Genomic DNA, 17277 nt, shown 5'->3' with positions numbered 1-17277 from the left:
CCCGGATCGCAGGTTGATCTCCTGGATCTCCACAGCATAGGTAGGGCATATTGTTTCCCCAGTATATACCTGCTGGGCCTGTCGGTTGTTAGGATTCGGGTTTGGTTGAGCAGGCATTTGGGGTTGTCTTGGAGGAGCAGGAGGTAATGGTTGTGGTTGAGCTGGTGGTGGAGGAAAAATGGCGGGAGGAGTGTTGTACTGGGGCCTCCACCCCGGTTGAGGTGCATTCCACTGAGGCTATGGCTGGACATGTGAGTGAAACGAATGAATAGTGGGCTGAGTATGGTATTGAGGTTGGTAAGACCATGGAGGAGGCACAGACCAGGAAGGATGAGTAGGGGGACCCCAAGAAGGCATAGGAGCAGATTGGTTGGGGCTATAATAAGCTTGGGATGTCCCTTGCATCCCCTGCTGGTAAGGTCTAGGTCCATGCGACCTCCTTTGGTTGAGGAAGTAGAGAGGTTCAGTGGGTGCCTCAGTTCCTTGGTACATGGCCTTAAACCCAGGTAAGGTTGGGCATTGGTTTGTGGGGTGGTCCTCCTCACAAACGAAACATACCTCTACCGAGTGTAATGGACACTCGTTCTTAGGGTGCTTCCTTGTACACCTAGGACAGAAGATGGCCAAAGCCCTCTCAGCTTCCTCTTTCTTTTGCTGGATTCGGAATGTATCAAGTTGCATGGCAATGGTCTATCTCACCTCACTTTTGAGGTCCTCCAGCTGATTAACAAACTCATGCTTGGAGAAAGTAGTACTAGCTGAAAGGGGGTTTCCCCTACCTCTTTTCCGGGCTGCCCTAGAGTGGTTTCTAAACACAGTCTTTATATCCTCATAAGGTAGTTGGTAAATATATCCTCCAGCCAGCATGTGAAGGGTATCTAGAAGGTCTTCAGGGACTCCTCGGAGCAGGACCAACTTGAGAGATTCAGGGTCAAGTCTGCACCTGGTCCGTTTATAGCTAAGTTGGAACCTTTCCTCATAATCTTCTAAAGACTCATCATTTCCCATGGTCATCCGAAAGATTTCTCCTTTGGCTTCCTTGGACCTACAGTAGTCCCGGTATTTGGTATTGAAAGCTTGCTGCATCTGAGCCCAAGTGGTGATACTGTTTCCAGGTAAGCCCATGAACCAGCGTAATGTTGCATCCTTGAGGGTAGAGGGAATGAGTTTCAATTTTTTCTCATCTTCGGTATAGTCATAGGTTCGACAAAGGACAACAAACTCAAACAGGAAGGTATCAGGGTCTTCAGTAGTCAATCCATGGAAGTGAGGTAAAGCGGAGGGGCTTATGTTTTTCATTTTCATGTCTCCATTGGTCTCTCGGATGGGAAATGCACCTTCTATTCTCTCATCTTCTCTTCTATTCTCAGCCATGGCTTCAGGTGGAGTGTTCTCTAACTCTTCTTCTGTTATAGGATCTTCGTATATCTCAGGAGGCTCGCCTATAGGTTCTTCTGGATCACTGTCACCAAAGAAGAGAGAAGGGTGACTCAGTGAAGTGGTGGGGGTGTTGGGTAAGAATTTGCCGATTTTATATCTGTTCCTACAAGGCATGAAATGGAAAGGCTTTTGATTGCTTTTTTCTTTGTTTCTGGCACCTACAAAACTGAAAATAGATTGAACTGCAACTAACTATCTTGCGGAAATGAAAATGCGGAATTGAAATGAAAGCGGGAAATGACTAATCTATTTTGCTCAAATGAAATTGCAGGAATGAAATGCTAGTCCACACTTGCGGAATTGAAATGCTAATCTATGCTTGCAGAAATGAAATTGCTAATCTACGCTTGCAGAATTGAAATTGCCGAATTGAAATGCTAATCTATGAAAGCAGGAAATATCTATTTTACTTTTGCGGAAATGAAATTGCAGAATGGAAATGAAATAAACTACTTAGCAGAAGGCGAGTGTAGGAAAGTAGAAGAAAAGCAACAATCACCAATACTCTGACGCGTCCCCGGCAACGGCGCCAAAAAGATGGTGGGCTCCAGTATTGCAGAAATAATGCTGCAACTCCTGGGACTCCCTTCTTTACTTTTATCAACCCGGTAGTTCGTAACAAATTTGGAAGTGACGGTGCTGTATGCACAAGTACTAGCTCTTGCCGCAGCTGTCACTTGGTCAGCTGGCACAAGTCCGCTAGGGGCTTAAGCCAACTTCTATGAGATCTTAGAAGAAGCTTTTTAACTGATGGATGGAAGCTAATTCAAAGGAAACTGATCTACTTGCAGAAAGAAACTGAAAGCCAAAAAGTAACGCAAACCCTAATTCTACCAGCTAGTCCTACTGATGCAAAGGAGAGGATGCAAACTATTAAAAGAGATGCCATTACTTCTATGAAGGTAAAATGCATGTATCTAGACCACCTCTATCTGAAGAAAACATCTTTTTGTATTTTTGAATGGGTCATCAGAGTTATCATGCATGTGTTTTTAACTGGCTTTTTGCTGTGCAGGGGTGGATCAAGGAAGAGAAATGATTGGAAAAGGTTGGGAAGGTTCAGGGAGGGTCTAAGGAGTCCCTGACACCCTTTCGGAGAGTCTCACAAAGTTCGGCTATCCAACAACCTCATTTGTGAGCTTCTACAGGAAGTCTACAGGGGTTCTACAGGATGTTTTAGGGATTTCTACAGGATGTTCAAAAGTTTCTACAGGATGTTCTATCATTGGATTTTGGAAGATGGGTGAGTGAGCGAAGATACATGAATGGATAGGGAGGTATGGTAGGGGTCTGAAATGACCCAGTGACTGATGGATGAAGTGATGAGAGGGTGTGGAAAGCTAACTTGACTTAAAGAAGGCTAAGACAATGGAAGAGCAAGAAGGTAAGGTTACGTGGGCAGAAGAGTAGTTGTGAGATGAGGAACCTAACTAGGGGATGGAGCAGCTGGCCTGGATGAAGCTTAGGTGGACGAGAGAGTGATGGAGATGCCCTGCACGGTGTACATTTAACCGAATCAACCAAGTCCTGCACACAATCAAAATCTTAGCTAATCTATCCTAACTGTCAATGAAGCAAATGAACAACAGCTTTATTTCTAAAGAGAACCATGTACAACACTTAATCAAAGAAACATCTCAAAAGGTCTGAACGCATGACTAACTTCTACAAATGAAGACATTACACCAAAGATTGCATGGTCAAGCAAACTAGTGTTTTTGTTGGGCAGCACTGTTTCTGCAATTCCAGCCCCTGATCCAATAAGGGAGAGGTGAAACTAAGAGTGTAGACAACCCCTTTTCCTGGAGCTTTATCGATTATTATCCTATCAATCTATTCTACACATCTGAAGCAATTCTATTCCTCAATAGTGACCTATCTAACCAACACAACTAAATCTTGCTCAACAAAACCACGTTTTAGATGCATAAAAGGAAAATCACAATGCATAAAGGAAAGATAACAATACAAAGAAGGAGGCCCTAGGCTCTCAGGTTGGGCCCAACCCTGAGAGCTATGGCTCCTATAGAAAACTCAGAGCTGATATCAAATCTGACTGCTTCTCATTATCAAAAAATAATCATAAGTCAGGAGTTATGCCAACAATGGCTACAAGAGAACAAAATAGAGCTAGCAGCACTATAGTGCAGAGTATGCAAGAGTTTTCCAAAAAAAATCCCTCACGAAGGCTAAGGCCTTAACATTTATACACCACGAGGCCCTAGCTGGCCTCCTAAATCTATGGGACTTGGCTGCCCAAACTGTGAGTGAACAGCTCCTTCCAAAAAATCTACATGGCTGCCTTCTAGATCCAGTTTTGGTGGCCTTTAGAGCTCGGAGTTGGGGGTGAAGATCCCGAGGGAGGCTATTTAATGCCATAGACAACCCCCCTACGAATCCTCAACCCATGCTTGGTTGTCTCCTAGCCCATGTCTGCTTGGTTTTGCTCCAACATGTGTCAAAAAATCCTGAAATGAGCACGTGTTAGCCACCTAGGAAGAGTGACTACCCTTATTCGTACAAATGACATAAACATACTAAAAAATAATGCATAAGTTATGAAAAATGAAGGATTGAACAAGGATAATTAGGCCAAATGAGCCCAAAATGTTACCAAATTTGGGGCTCATCAGTCATCTAGAAGTCTACTATAGCAGCTTTCAACATTGTGGGCTCTAATTTAGCATGGGAGGTATGAAATGGGAAAAATATCTGAATCAGGTTGGATCCATGGATTGGAGGCTCAAACAATTTCAGGTTACCAGATGAAATGGTACAAAGCTTAAATAATCAAGGAATCACTTATCTTAGTCAGGCGACTGATATTCGAAGAACTACTCCTTGGGTCCAAGGATGGTTAAGGGCATATCAACTCCAGTTGAATGAGGAATACTCTCATATGTGGCAGGAGTATGTTAATGAACTAAAAATATAACATATTAGAATAAGAGGGTGAGACAATGAATTAAGGTGGATCTATGCGCCTTCGGGCTCGTATGCTCCTAGATATGGATATCTCAGCCAAATCTAGAGGCAGCTACAGAATGAACAAGTGTGGTGGTGGAAAAGTTTATTTCCCTGCCAAAGCAAGGCTCTTTTTTTGGTACATCTTGTGGAATAGAGTTCCAACTTGGAGTAATATTCAGAGATGAGGTAAAGAGGGTCTAGGCTAGTGTACATTGTGTCAAAACGAGGAAGAATCGGTGCAACACCTCTTCCTCACATGGAAGAATTTGAATCTAAGGTGCTTTCCTCTTCTCTATTCCAACCGAAGTTGTGGAAAAGGTTTGTGGATGACACTTGCGTCATCTGGCCCCATGGTTAGGAAAAGTTGGACCTTTTCTTCTAGCATCTTAACAATCAATCGAGTTCTTTTCAGTTTACTATGGAATTTGAAATCAATGGGTAGCTACATTTCCTTAACATCCTTATTTCTGAAGAAGAGGATGGTTCTTTCTCCCATCAGGTCTTTCAATAGAAAACCCACACAAACCAATATATTAATGTTAAATCCCATTATTTCCCTACTCAAAAGCTATGTCTTCTCAACACCTTAGCCACTAGGGCATTAAGAGTTTTTGATGAAAATTCGATGATGAAAAAACCCATCTCTTGAATTTTTTTAATAGTAAGGGTTATAATAAGAACTAGTGCCTTAAAGCTTTCCTTAAAGCTAAAAAATGTCTTATGATTAAGAAAGATCCTAGGGATAGGCTTTCAAGGGTGCATCTTGTAGATTTTCCTGTAGATTCACAGCTCATGTAATGTACTAAAACGCAAGACAAGAATCTACTCTACTCTCAAATAGCGGAAACCAATATATCGATGAAAACAATAATCAACAAGAGTAATATAATCAATGGCACATAACACAATATTTATCCGGGGAAAGCCACAACTCAATAACGCTACTATCTATATTGAATTAATAAAAAATCTCAGTGAAAATACAAAGATTTTTCTCACTAGAACAATTCATGCACAAGTATAATCAACTCTCTACTCACAAGCTAGCTAAAGCCAAACCTTAGCCTCTTCTGCTGCTCTCCAAGCCCCTATTTGCTTGCACAATTCCTAGAGGAATTAGCCTCTATTTAATAAGGAAATCCTTCTTCCATAACTGTGCAATCAAAACTTACGTCCTCAACTGATTGCATGCACCATTTGTACAACTCAGAAAATTATACAATTGATAGTACACTGTCCCCGCATTCTAGTCTCAACTGGGTCTTTAAATTAGAATATTTGTGCAGTCATTCGAAGCTAAATATATTTTTTTCCCAATATTTATTTATTTATTTTCTTAGTCAAATCTATATATAAATTTAATTTTTGTTCATTTATTTATCTTAACATTATTATTGAAATATTTAATTAAAAAATTATTTATTCTAAATAAAAAAAAAACAACATTGTTAAATAAAATATTTATTTAGTCAAATCTCGAGGTTTAATTATTCAAAACTTTATATTTATTTAATTATTTAGGTGGTCCTAACATATTTATTATTAGTCATATCATAAAATTTAAATATATTTTATTTACTTAGTTAAAAGAAGTTAGATAATTACTTATTTAGGTAGTCAATTCTAAACATTTATTTGTTTGAACCTTTATAAGGTATTAATGTCTTATAATTTATTAAAATTAAGATTCGAAGAAAATAACTCTCTTCATCACTATCACTATCTAATATGTTGTGCATCTTTTCAAACCACACTATTCGAAACACGTCAACAAAAAGCTCTGGATGTGATTAATACCGAAATATGTCGTAACAATCATAATTATGGATCACAGAAGCACCATGTGAAAAATAATAAGTGTTATTAATTTTTAAAAAGGAGAAATAATGTATATGTATATAGACCACATTTCCTAATATAATTATGTTAATTATTCTCAAATAAAAAAATGATAACCATATTTACTCGTATAGTAATTATTTTGAAATTAAAAAAATAACAAACCAATTCATCCCAATTGATAATTCATTTACTTTTTCAACTTGGTGTCCATTGGTAAAACTAAATGTAAATGCTTGGTTTAAAAAAACCAAAAATTAACTCGAAAAATAATGGAAATTACAACAAAATTATGACAAAATCCGGTAGAAATTTGTGGAAATCTAGGTTATAACTGTCAAACTTTAGGATTTTTGGATACCCCTGAATCTATTTCCACCATAAAAAAAATTGATTCAAAGACTCAAACATTTTGATTAAAAAAAAACAGATTACATAAAAAAAATTCCATCCAAATGAATTTTTAGGATAAATAGACAACGAGGAAAGAATTTCTAGAAAGTGTTCAAAAAATTCGAAGAGGCGGCAACAGAGCTCTGCAACCAACAACGATGACCTTCTTTCATCTGCTTTCAGGGACCTTCCCCTTGGCTCACTACAGTTTGGTTGAGGGTATTTGCAGGCAGGTAGGTGCCCCCAATAACCTGAACAAAGAATAAAGTTTATACCCCTTATCAAAGTCTAACTAGTCGTTTCCTGGTCAAATCTAGTTGTTGACATTTTAGCTGTTACCTTGTCTAGAAAATTGGGTCATTGGATATTCTGCCCTATCTATTTAATGTGCAAAGTGAGATCTGCTCATTCAACTTGTCCTGACGATGAACCACACTGGTTGGTTCGAAATGCGTCGACAAAAGTATCTCTATAGTTTCTATTTCTTAGGTTATGGTTCTAACTTCCCTAAATCTATGATTTCTATATAATGTGTGATGTACATGGACAATGTAGAGAATTTTGCAGAGCCAGACTCTCATGGTTCAGACTCTCTTTCGTAGAGCTGACCAGTGGATGTGTTTTTTATTAATTCAAACATCGCTTTTTAACATAGTATCAGAGCGACAGGGTTGAGAAACCTGTTCGCTGAGTGAAGGATTTTCCAGTCGTGACTGAGGCGAAATCGGCGCATGGTTTGGGGGAAAAATCGCGATGATCCCATTGTGAGACTTACATGCATTTTATTTTAACATTTCGGCACGGATCTGCCGTGGTGAATTACGCTGTCGCAAATCCGTGTTGGATAATCGCACCGACCGTGCAAACAAAAAAAGGGGTTGTGTCTTGGCAATGGCTGCCGAGAGAAGGCTGCGTGGAGGCCGAGGTCTGTCGAGAGAAGGCTGTGATGACCCTATACATGGTTCCTCATAGGACTGTCATGGAGAGCGCACTGTGTGGTGAAGACTGCATGGAGGAGGTCGCGTGTTTGAGGCTGGCAAGCCTGCCCGAAGTCTGCGTGGAGAAGGCTAGGAGATTCGCGTGTCTTCATCTAAACATTTGACCTTCGAGGGATTGGCGTGGATCGCTGCGGGATCAGCCCGTGCAAGAGGCCAAGAAGCAATCCACGTACATGAAATCAACTCTCGCATGGTATTGAGAGTGGGAACTAGCTAACTCAGACATTTGAAAGCAATAGAAATCGGTAACGCTTGAGGCCAAGCTGTCGATTAAAGCATCAAGAGATCGGACTGACTGTGAACCTGATTGATATATCAAACACTGTCTTTGACATAGATCTGGGGTAGATCTATTTTTTTCCTGTCAATTTTTTTTAAATCGTCAAGATGAATAATCAAATGATTGAAGCATACTTTAATGAGTATAACAAGCTCGATGGCTCCAATTATGCAAATTGGAAGTTCAATATGCAGCCTCTGCTAGAAGTGCAGGGTGCTTGGACGATTGCAAATGGGGATGAGCATAAGCCAACAGTTGGATCAACATCAATCCCAGATTGGGAGAAGAGAGAAGGTAAAGCAAGGATGTTATTGAAGATATCATTAAAAGACTGCATCATACCACATATCAGAGAATGTAATCAGCAAGCGAAATCTGGGGAATTTTGAAATATATGTATGAGATTAGGAATACAAATCGTCTTCTGTTTCTAAAGAGCAAGATCTTATCCTTGAATATGGAGGAAAATGAAACAGTTTCTTCCTTCATAGCGAGGATCAAAGATTTGAAGAACAAATTGGTAGACATTGGTGATACAGTTGCAGATATAAATCTTGTAACAATTACCATGAATGGTGTGACCGATGACTACCAAATGTTCATCACTAGGATAAATGCGAGAGAGAAGATCCCAAAGTTTGAAGAACTGATAGGAATATTGATGCAAGAAGAAGAAAGAAGATTAACTCTGAAGCCCCAGAGCGCAGATCTTGCATTGATGGTGAAAAAGAACTTCTTCAAAGGAAAAGGAAATCCGCAACAACAAGACCAAGGAAACTCACAGAAAAGACCAAATCATACTCAATGTATGCATTTGAGTAGAAACAACTCTGTAACTAAATGTTTTTATTGCGAAAAACTTGGTCATATAGCTAGGGAGTGCAGGAAAAAGAAATATCATTAACAACAACAGAAGCAAAAATGACATGCAGGTCATCTCGCAAATGATAACCATGAGCAGAACTTCAGATTGTTCATGGTAGACTTTGATGAGAATGTTGATGCAGGCATCTGGTATGTAGATTCATGAGCATCAACACATATGACGGGGAACAAGCAATGGTTCGAAGATTTTAAAGAAATCAATGATGGAGCACAAATATACCTAGGTGATTATAAATGCCATCAGATCAAAGGGTGTGGAAAAATTTCTATCATTTTACCTAATGGTACTATAAGACAAATTCATAATGTCATGTATGTGCCCAGTGTAACAAATAACTTGATGTCTATATTCATGATTACAGATCAAGATTTTAAAGTTGAATTTTTTAAATCTAACTATTATATTAAATATATGTTAGATGGCATGAAGACTATTGCTACAGGAATTCAAACAGAAGGTCTGTACAAATTGGATGTAAGACCAGCACCAGTTCGAGCCTTGAAAACAACGATTTTGACTACAGAAGAGTTGTGGCATTAGAGATTTGGTCATATCAACTACAATGATTTGCTTTTACTTCAGAAAAAGGAAATAGTAAGAGATCTTCCTATGTTAAAACAAGTGCATAATGATTGTGATGCTTTTACATTAGGAAAGATGCATTGAGAAGAATTCCATGTTCGAGTAGAAAAGAAACAGAGAGACATACTTGAATTAGTGCACTCAGATCTTTGTGGATCCATGCAAACAAAGTCATTAGGAGGTGCACTGTATATTTTACTGTTTATTGATGACTGCACAAAGTTTTCTTGGGTATATTTTTTGAGTAAGAAAATTCACACATTTGAATACTTTAAGCAGTTCAGAAACATGATTGAAAAGCAAATAGGGAAGCATATAAAAATTCTCCGCTTCGACCAAGGGGGAGGATACAGGAAGGATGAACTTATCAAGTATTGTGAATACCATGGAATATTACAACAATTCATAGTGCCCCATACTCCTCAGCAAAATGGAGTAATGGAAAGAAAGAATAGAACCTTGGTGGAATGTGCTAGGAGCATGTTGAAAGGTAAGGATCTTTCGAATGTTTTTTGGGCTGAAGCATTGAATACTGTAGTTTATTTGAAAAATAGGAGTCTTTGAAGCATTATATGGATTTAAAGTTGCAGTAAAACATTTAAGAGTGTTTGGGTCTAAAGCATTTTCGTATATTTCAAAGAAAAACATAAGAAAACTAGATTCAAAAGCCATCAGATGTACCTTTGTAGGGTATTGTTCACAATATAAAGCTTATAGATTATTTAATCCCTCTACTCACAATATTTTTGTTAGTAGAGATGTCATATTCCATGAGTAGGTTCATGAAGAATCTGATAAGCGCAATGAGGAATGGGATATTTCGTTCTTGGTGGAAGAAAGTGAAGAAACAGGAAAAAACCAGGATTAGCAGACAAAGGCAGAAGAAGAGTTCAAATGCAGCAATCAAGCCGAGTCCAACAAAGGAAACTCAAAATGGGTTAGAAGCTACACCAATGCTCAGAAGATCAGGTAGGCAGACTCAATTGTCTGCTAGATACATGGAAAATGCTTTTATAACTAATATGATGAATGTTGTTGAACCTTCTAGTTATAAGGAAGCAAATGAATGTAGTGAATGGAAAACAACTATGGAACAGGAATATGAATCTATAATCAGCAACAAAACTTGAGAGTTGGTTGAACTTCCTAAAGGGAAATAAACCATAGGTTGTAAATGGTTGTATAAACCAAAGATTAATGTAGATGGAACCATAGATAAATTAAAAGCTAGATTGGTAGCAAAGGGGTATTCACAAAAAGAAGGCATTGATTCTGAAAAAACCTTTGCTCCCATAGCTAAACTAAATACCATCAGAATATTAATTGCTTTAGCTACTAAGAAACATTGGATGATTCATCAACTAGATGTAAAGTATACATTTTTAAATGGAGAATTGAAAGAGGAGGTTTATTTAGAGCAACCTGAGGGGTTTGTCCAGAAAGGGAAAAAAAATTTAGTCTGTAGATTAAAGAAAGCTCTTTATGGACTAAAGCAAGCACCTAGGTCCTGGTATGAAAAGATTGATTCATTTTTTCTGCAACTTGACTACAACAGAAGTAAAAATGACCCTAATTTGTATACCATGAAAGATGAACAGGGGCAAAAAGTGTTGATTTATTTGTATGTAGATGATTTAATTATTACAGGTGATGCTATTGCTCTAATCAAAGAAATCAAGCAACAAATGTCACAGGTGTTCAAAATGAAAGACCTTTGTGAATTAAGATATTGTTTGGGTCTTGAAATCTGGAGAGATTCAGGACAAACTTTTATGTCCCAAGGTAAGTACGTCAAAGGTCTACTCGAAAGATTCAGGATGGATCAGTGTAAGGCTGCAGCAGTACCACTATAACAGAGTATTAAACTTCAGAGTAAGGATGGCTCTAAAGAGGCAGATGCGACACTTTACAGACAACTGGTCAGAAGCTTAATCTACCTAACCACTACTAGACCAGATTTGGCTTATGTACTTAGTATGCTAAGTCAATACATGTCCAAGCCACTGGAGAGTCATTGGAATGCAACGAAATGTGTTTTGAGGTATCTGCAAGGTACTGTAGACTATGGTATTATTTATACTGATTCCTCTGATGTTAGATTAACAAGATTTATAGATTCAGATTGGGTCCATAACAGGCTATACATTCAACATTAGATTTGGGGTGATTACATGTAGCAGCAAGAAGCAGAATATAGTTTCCTTGTCTTCAGCGGAAGCAGAGTATCAAGCTATGTGTGCAGCAATGTGTGAGGTAGTTTGGTAGCGGAGACTTCTCTAGGATGTCGGGGAAGAACAGAAAGATGCAACAACAATTAGATGCGACAATAAGAGTTCAATCAAACTTGCTAATAATCCGGTGTTTCACAAGAACACTAAACACATTGATACATAATTCCACTTTGTCAGGGAGAAAGTGCAATAAAAAAAAATCCATCTTGTATATTGTAATACATGTGATAATGTTGCAGACATTTTCACTAAGTCTCTTGGCAAAATTAAGTTTGAAATGTTTAGGGAAATGTTAAGCATATTTGTGAACCCCTTCTTCATTAAGGGGGAGTGTTAGAGATAATGGAGAATATCCTAGAATAGTGAGAGATGGTTCACGAGACCTCAGGATAGGAATTAGTTTTTATTTCTTAAGATATGGTTCTAACTTCACTAAGTCTATAATTACTATATAATGTGTGATGTATATGGACAATGTAGAGCGTTCTGCAGAGCCAGACTCTCCTGGTTCAGACTCTCTATCATAGAGTTGACGAGTGGATGTGTTTTTTATTAATTCAAACATCGCTTTTTAACAAATGCCATTTTTAGGAAAGATATGGATACTCTTCAGCTGACATATCAGCTCTCATTGCTCATGTAAGGAGGATTTTGTGAAACTGCAGTTTCCTTGCTTCAGTAAGAAAGGTGATTTTGTGTAACTGATCTTTGTCTCTCCGTTGTGATAATTTTGATTTACTTACATGTATTATAACGAAATATATGTATAAAAATAAAAGTGTTTCAAAAATTGTTTCTAAAAAATTAAAGAAAAAATAAAAAAAAATAAAAAGAATAACATATTGATTAAAAATAAAATAAAAAGAATAACATATTGATTAAAAATAATTATTATTATGATCGCAAATGCCAATTTCTTGTGATATAATTACGCCGTAAGGCGTCTCCATTTGAAATGAATTACCCTAGCCGTCGCCGTGTCCTATTATTCACCGTAGATTTGTGGTGTTAGACGATCAAACAAAACTTGATCGTTGATCAAAAATTAAAACGGTTCATGAAACTGAAACGGTTCATGAATTTTCGCCCTCGCCGTTCACCCTAAGATCTGGTCTTTCTGAGTCTGATTTCCAGAAATTGCCTATTTCCTTTTGCACCACCAACGCCGAACAGAGCAGCAATGATAAGAAGAATGATGTCGAAAATATTTGCATCAACATCGATCTTGAATGCATGGTTTGTCTTGATCAATTCAAGGATGGTGATAAATGCCTTGTGTTACCAAAATGTAGCCATTGTTTCCATGTTCCCTGTGCAGATGTTTGGCTCTCCCAGCGCTCCATATGCCCCATTTGCAGAGGCAGTGTTGAAATTATTAATGTTGATCAACACCCATGTGGGCCAATGCGTTCATCTCGCACTTGAAATCTTTTTCAGTCTGTGCTGAACATGGCCGGAGTCTTTTTACTGCCAGCAAAGATTGATCTGGCAGTTTGCCTTTGTAGATTATACCTTTCCTTCCCTGCAAAACGATATTGTCTTCGCTGAAGTTGCCAGTGACCGCCACAAGATCAGCCAATCTCATCTTCCTGATGGGCATCTCGAACGAGCAAACTTTAACAGATCTCCGAGCTCGGACATATTTCTGCCAATCGTTGGGCTCATTGGTACTTGGCGGTGGGATTTTGACAGATCTTCTGCTTTTTGCTTCAGAAATCATCCAATGAAGACCAAGTAAAATCCAGACAATTAACACTATGCCAAATAGAAGAAAAGCCGCAACAACCATGGGATTGTTCGGTGCTGTGCACGTCTTTGAAAGGGGAGGCCCACATAGCCCAGGGTTACCCTGAAAATTAGAGGCAGAAAAGTTGTGAGTGAATGAAGGTATATTTCCAGTAAGCTTGTTGTTTGCTACATTGAAGTCCTTGAGACGGTCGATCCGTGTCAATTGCCAGGGAATTTCCCCTATAAGTTGATTTCCATTCAGGCGGAGGATATTGAGGTATGTGCAATTATGAACCTCAGCAGGAATAGGTTCCATAAACTTGTTCTGGGAGAGATCAATGGTTACCAGAAAAGGAAGCCATTGGCAGAGCTCCTTGGGAATGGTACCCGTAAGACTGTTTTGAGAGAGATCCAAGCTCATCATACTCTTGCAGTTCTGTACTCCAGATGGAAACTCACCTTGAAGCCCCAACTCTTGAAGCGAAATTGACTTCACTTTGTTATCATCATCATGCCAACAAGTAATTCCCAGAAAATTGCAAATAAACCCATTGTTAGTGTTCCGGAAGTTCCAGGTGCGGAGGTTCCCTTGAGGGTCCTTCAATTCCTTGTAAGTAGTCTGAAGACACTGTACATCGTTTCCTGGAGAAATGGTCTCGGACGAACTGAGGCATATGAGTTGGAGAATGAGTAGCATGAGCCGTAGCAAGCCCAAACACCCAAAAATTGTCATGGCTTAATCAGTGCTCTCCTGTCGTTTCAAACACAATCCTGTACCTGCCTAATCTCAACAAATGGCCGTTGCTCACCTAGCTCAAACAGGATTGCTGGTATCCAAGTGCAAGCATGAATCGCTTACTGAGGTTAATGTATCATTGGCCAACCCCTAATTATAATACCCACAACAAATTTTCCACATCAGAAAATGAAAATTGAGAAATCCATGAGATGGACAAACGAAAGGGGTATCGCCGTGTGCATCTTGTCTTCTGGTGTGTACTTTTCGCGGGCAGCTTCCGATGGCAAATCCATGGCGATTGCTACGTCTTCTCCACTGCATCGTAGTCTTGGTTTGTCTTGATCAATTCAAGGATGGTGATAAATGCCTTGTGTTACCAAAATGTAGCCATTGTTTCCATGTTCCCTGTGCAGATGTTTGGCTCTCCCAGCGCTCCATATGCCCCATTTGCAGAGGCAGTGTTGAAATTATTAATGTTGATCAACACCCATCGACCGAAAAGCCTCAGAATTCAGTGGAGATTAACCCTGCAGAAGAACAGGCACTTGGGCCTCAGTTAGATATTATGGGTAATATTAATTCTGATTCTCACGCGGATAATGTCGTCATTGAGATTCCTTTATAGAATAGATAGTTCATAATTTCTCACGCGGATAATGTCGTCATTGAGATTCCTTTATAGAATAGATAGTTCATAATTTTTCTTGAAATTTTGTTGCGGATTGTATTGGTTTTTCTGTGTAGTGAATTGAGTTGTGTAAGATTTGTATTCACAATTTTGTAATCCAATGTACTCCTGTCATATTTTTCTTTTGAAGATAATATTGCATCGATGTAGAATAAAACCATTTATTCTTGAGCAGGGTAGTCATAATTTTTACATGTGAAATTTCATTTTGGATTGCTTTTGCCTTCCAAGGTAATATGGGATATATGTGAAATAGAACTACTTATTCTTTAACAAGGTAATCATAGTTTTTACATGTGAAATTCTGCTTCCTTTATTAATTCTAGGCCTGTAGGTTTGAAGCAGCCCTTTTATTTTTATTTTGTCCATATATGAATTATTGGATTAGCGTCTGGCATTTGTGAATTTGATATTTTGTGCCAGCATTACGCTTGGCATACATCAATGCTTACATTCCATTTTTCCAAAATCCATTTTTCCAAAATTGGGACTCTGGGACTCTGAATTTGACATTTTCTGTGAGCATTTTGGGTGGCATATATAAATGTTGAAAGCCTATTTTCCCCAAAGTTGGAGCTGTTGGCCATGTATAAATGTTACTAATCATCTAATATTTAGTATGGTGAAGGTGGTTTAATGTCTTGCAGAGGCTATTTCATCAGTTTCAGGATAATTTATGCATTAACACAATTTCATGTAAATTTGTTATGGGATAAAGTAGATGTTCCTAAACTGCAGGAGACATGATCATGTAAATACTCAGCAATATTTTGTGCCTATATCTCAAGTTAATCTAAGAATGTTGCCATGAACAACTATGTGGAATGCTACCTCTATCTGAGGAGAGGTAATATTTTATTTGGCTAAGGGCCCAAACATCGATTGGGAGGGATGCCCTGGCCACCTTCAAACCAGACTGTTAAAACTACTAGAAATTGGATATGGAAATTGAAGTTGACACTCAGTGGAATTAGCTGGCATAGTTGGATCACAAATCCATGGCCAAATTGTCATGTATCCCTGGGATGATTCTGAAATGTCAAACCTTCAATGAAAAAGAAAGCTGAATGTATGAAATACCAAGATTCATCTCTTATGATATTCAAAGCATCAAGATGTTTCTTAACAATAGCTACTATCATTGCATCGGGGAAAAAAATTGGACACTGTGATGCATACATAATAAAACACAATCTTTGTTCCAAAGAACCAAAACTTAATATAAAAAATAGAGTTTGTTCCCACCTTTTTTGCTATCTAACCATTACTCCAACTCATTAACTATCATTTTCCCACCCTTATTGCAAGCTCCATCTGTTTTAAAGGCAAGAAATGGAATGGTTTTTTTGTTAGTTGGATTACCAAAAGAAATGGGTTAGTTAAGATAGCTTATAAATGGAGGCACAAGTTCTGAGGCTCTCATGGTGTTATTTCAATATATTGGCCATGTTCAAGTTTTGAATAGAACTGTCCTGAAAAATATCTCAAAGAAAATCGATTGCAATTTCATTGTAAAATCCAAAATTTGAAAAAAGAGGAATTCACATGAGCAAGTGACTCGATGAGTTGCTGCAATTAATACAAAAGTATTCTTTCTTCAACACCCTATGGAATGTAGGCACATAGAAAGAATGCAGGGGTATCAACAAAAATGGAAGAAACATATGAGTAATACCACCTAAGTCACAACCTTGGACCCTGATTTCTTCAAGCGAGGAATATAGGGCCGATTCTAAATCCCTTTTCACTCGACCATTAGATTTAGTGGTTTTAATCGTACAAACCAAAGTTTCGAGTGAACTTCAAAAGAGACTGTAACCAGCATTTTGTGAATGCATTATTTTTTATGGGGGAAATCGAAGGAAACAACTACAAGTATCCATTCTTTCAGAGTAGGTCAATGCAAGAAGTGTCTAGCTTTGTCCCTTTAGTTGTGGCCAAGATTGAAAATGCACTGTAGAAATTTATTACTGTGGGCAGAGCAAAGAAGATTTTAGTACAAAAGAACTTGCCCATTGGCTACTCACCGTCGTATTTAACACTATACACTCCATCTGGAGAACCAATGGACAACATAGGGTGCATTCCGAGGTTTAACAATTTATCCAAAACTGGGAATGATGTTCTATAAGCCCGAGTGAAAAAACTTAAAGCACAATATCCACAAGTTAAATTTGTTTTTGCAGACTTTCACGGGGCAACCCTCAAAATTTTGAACTCCATAGAATTTTGGGCCGTAGAATAATGTGTTACAGGCTTGTTGTGGAATGGGTAGTTGATATAATTACAATTTGAGCGTAACATGCGACGCTGTAGGAGAATCTGTGTGTACAAATCCTGGACAACATTTCAACTGGGATGGGATTCATTTGACTAAAGCCATTTACAGAAATATATCGAAATTGTTTCTAGGCGGAACATTCACATCGCATAGTCCTCAGACTCTCTACACAATGGGAACTACACAATTGTAGACACCACTGTGAACTGACCGATGGATCATAAA

At 38.3% G+C, this 17277-nt stretch overlaps 1 pseudogene; it reads right to left on the bottom strand.

The window, feature by feature from the left end:
- Nucleotides 1-12991: 12991 nt before the first annotated feature.
- Nucleotides 12992-14077, bottom strand: LOC149148796 (putative inactive receptor kinase At1g27190 pseudogene; annotated as a pseudogene).
- Between the last annotated feature and the right edge of the window lie 3200 nt (nucleotides 14078-17277).

This window comes from Pinus tabuliformis, chromosome 9, assembly GCF_031772625.1.
Source record: "Pinus tabuliformis cultivar Carrire ecotype Pingquan chromosome 9, CPIR1, whole genome shotgun sequence".
Taxonomy (NCBI): Eukaryota; Viridiplantae; Streptophyta; class Pinopsida; order Pinales; family Pinaceae; genus Pinus; species Pinus tabuliformis.
Note: the sequence above shows the minus strand (reverse complement) of the source record. Positions and strands in the feature narration are given on the sequence as shown.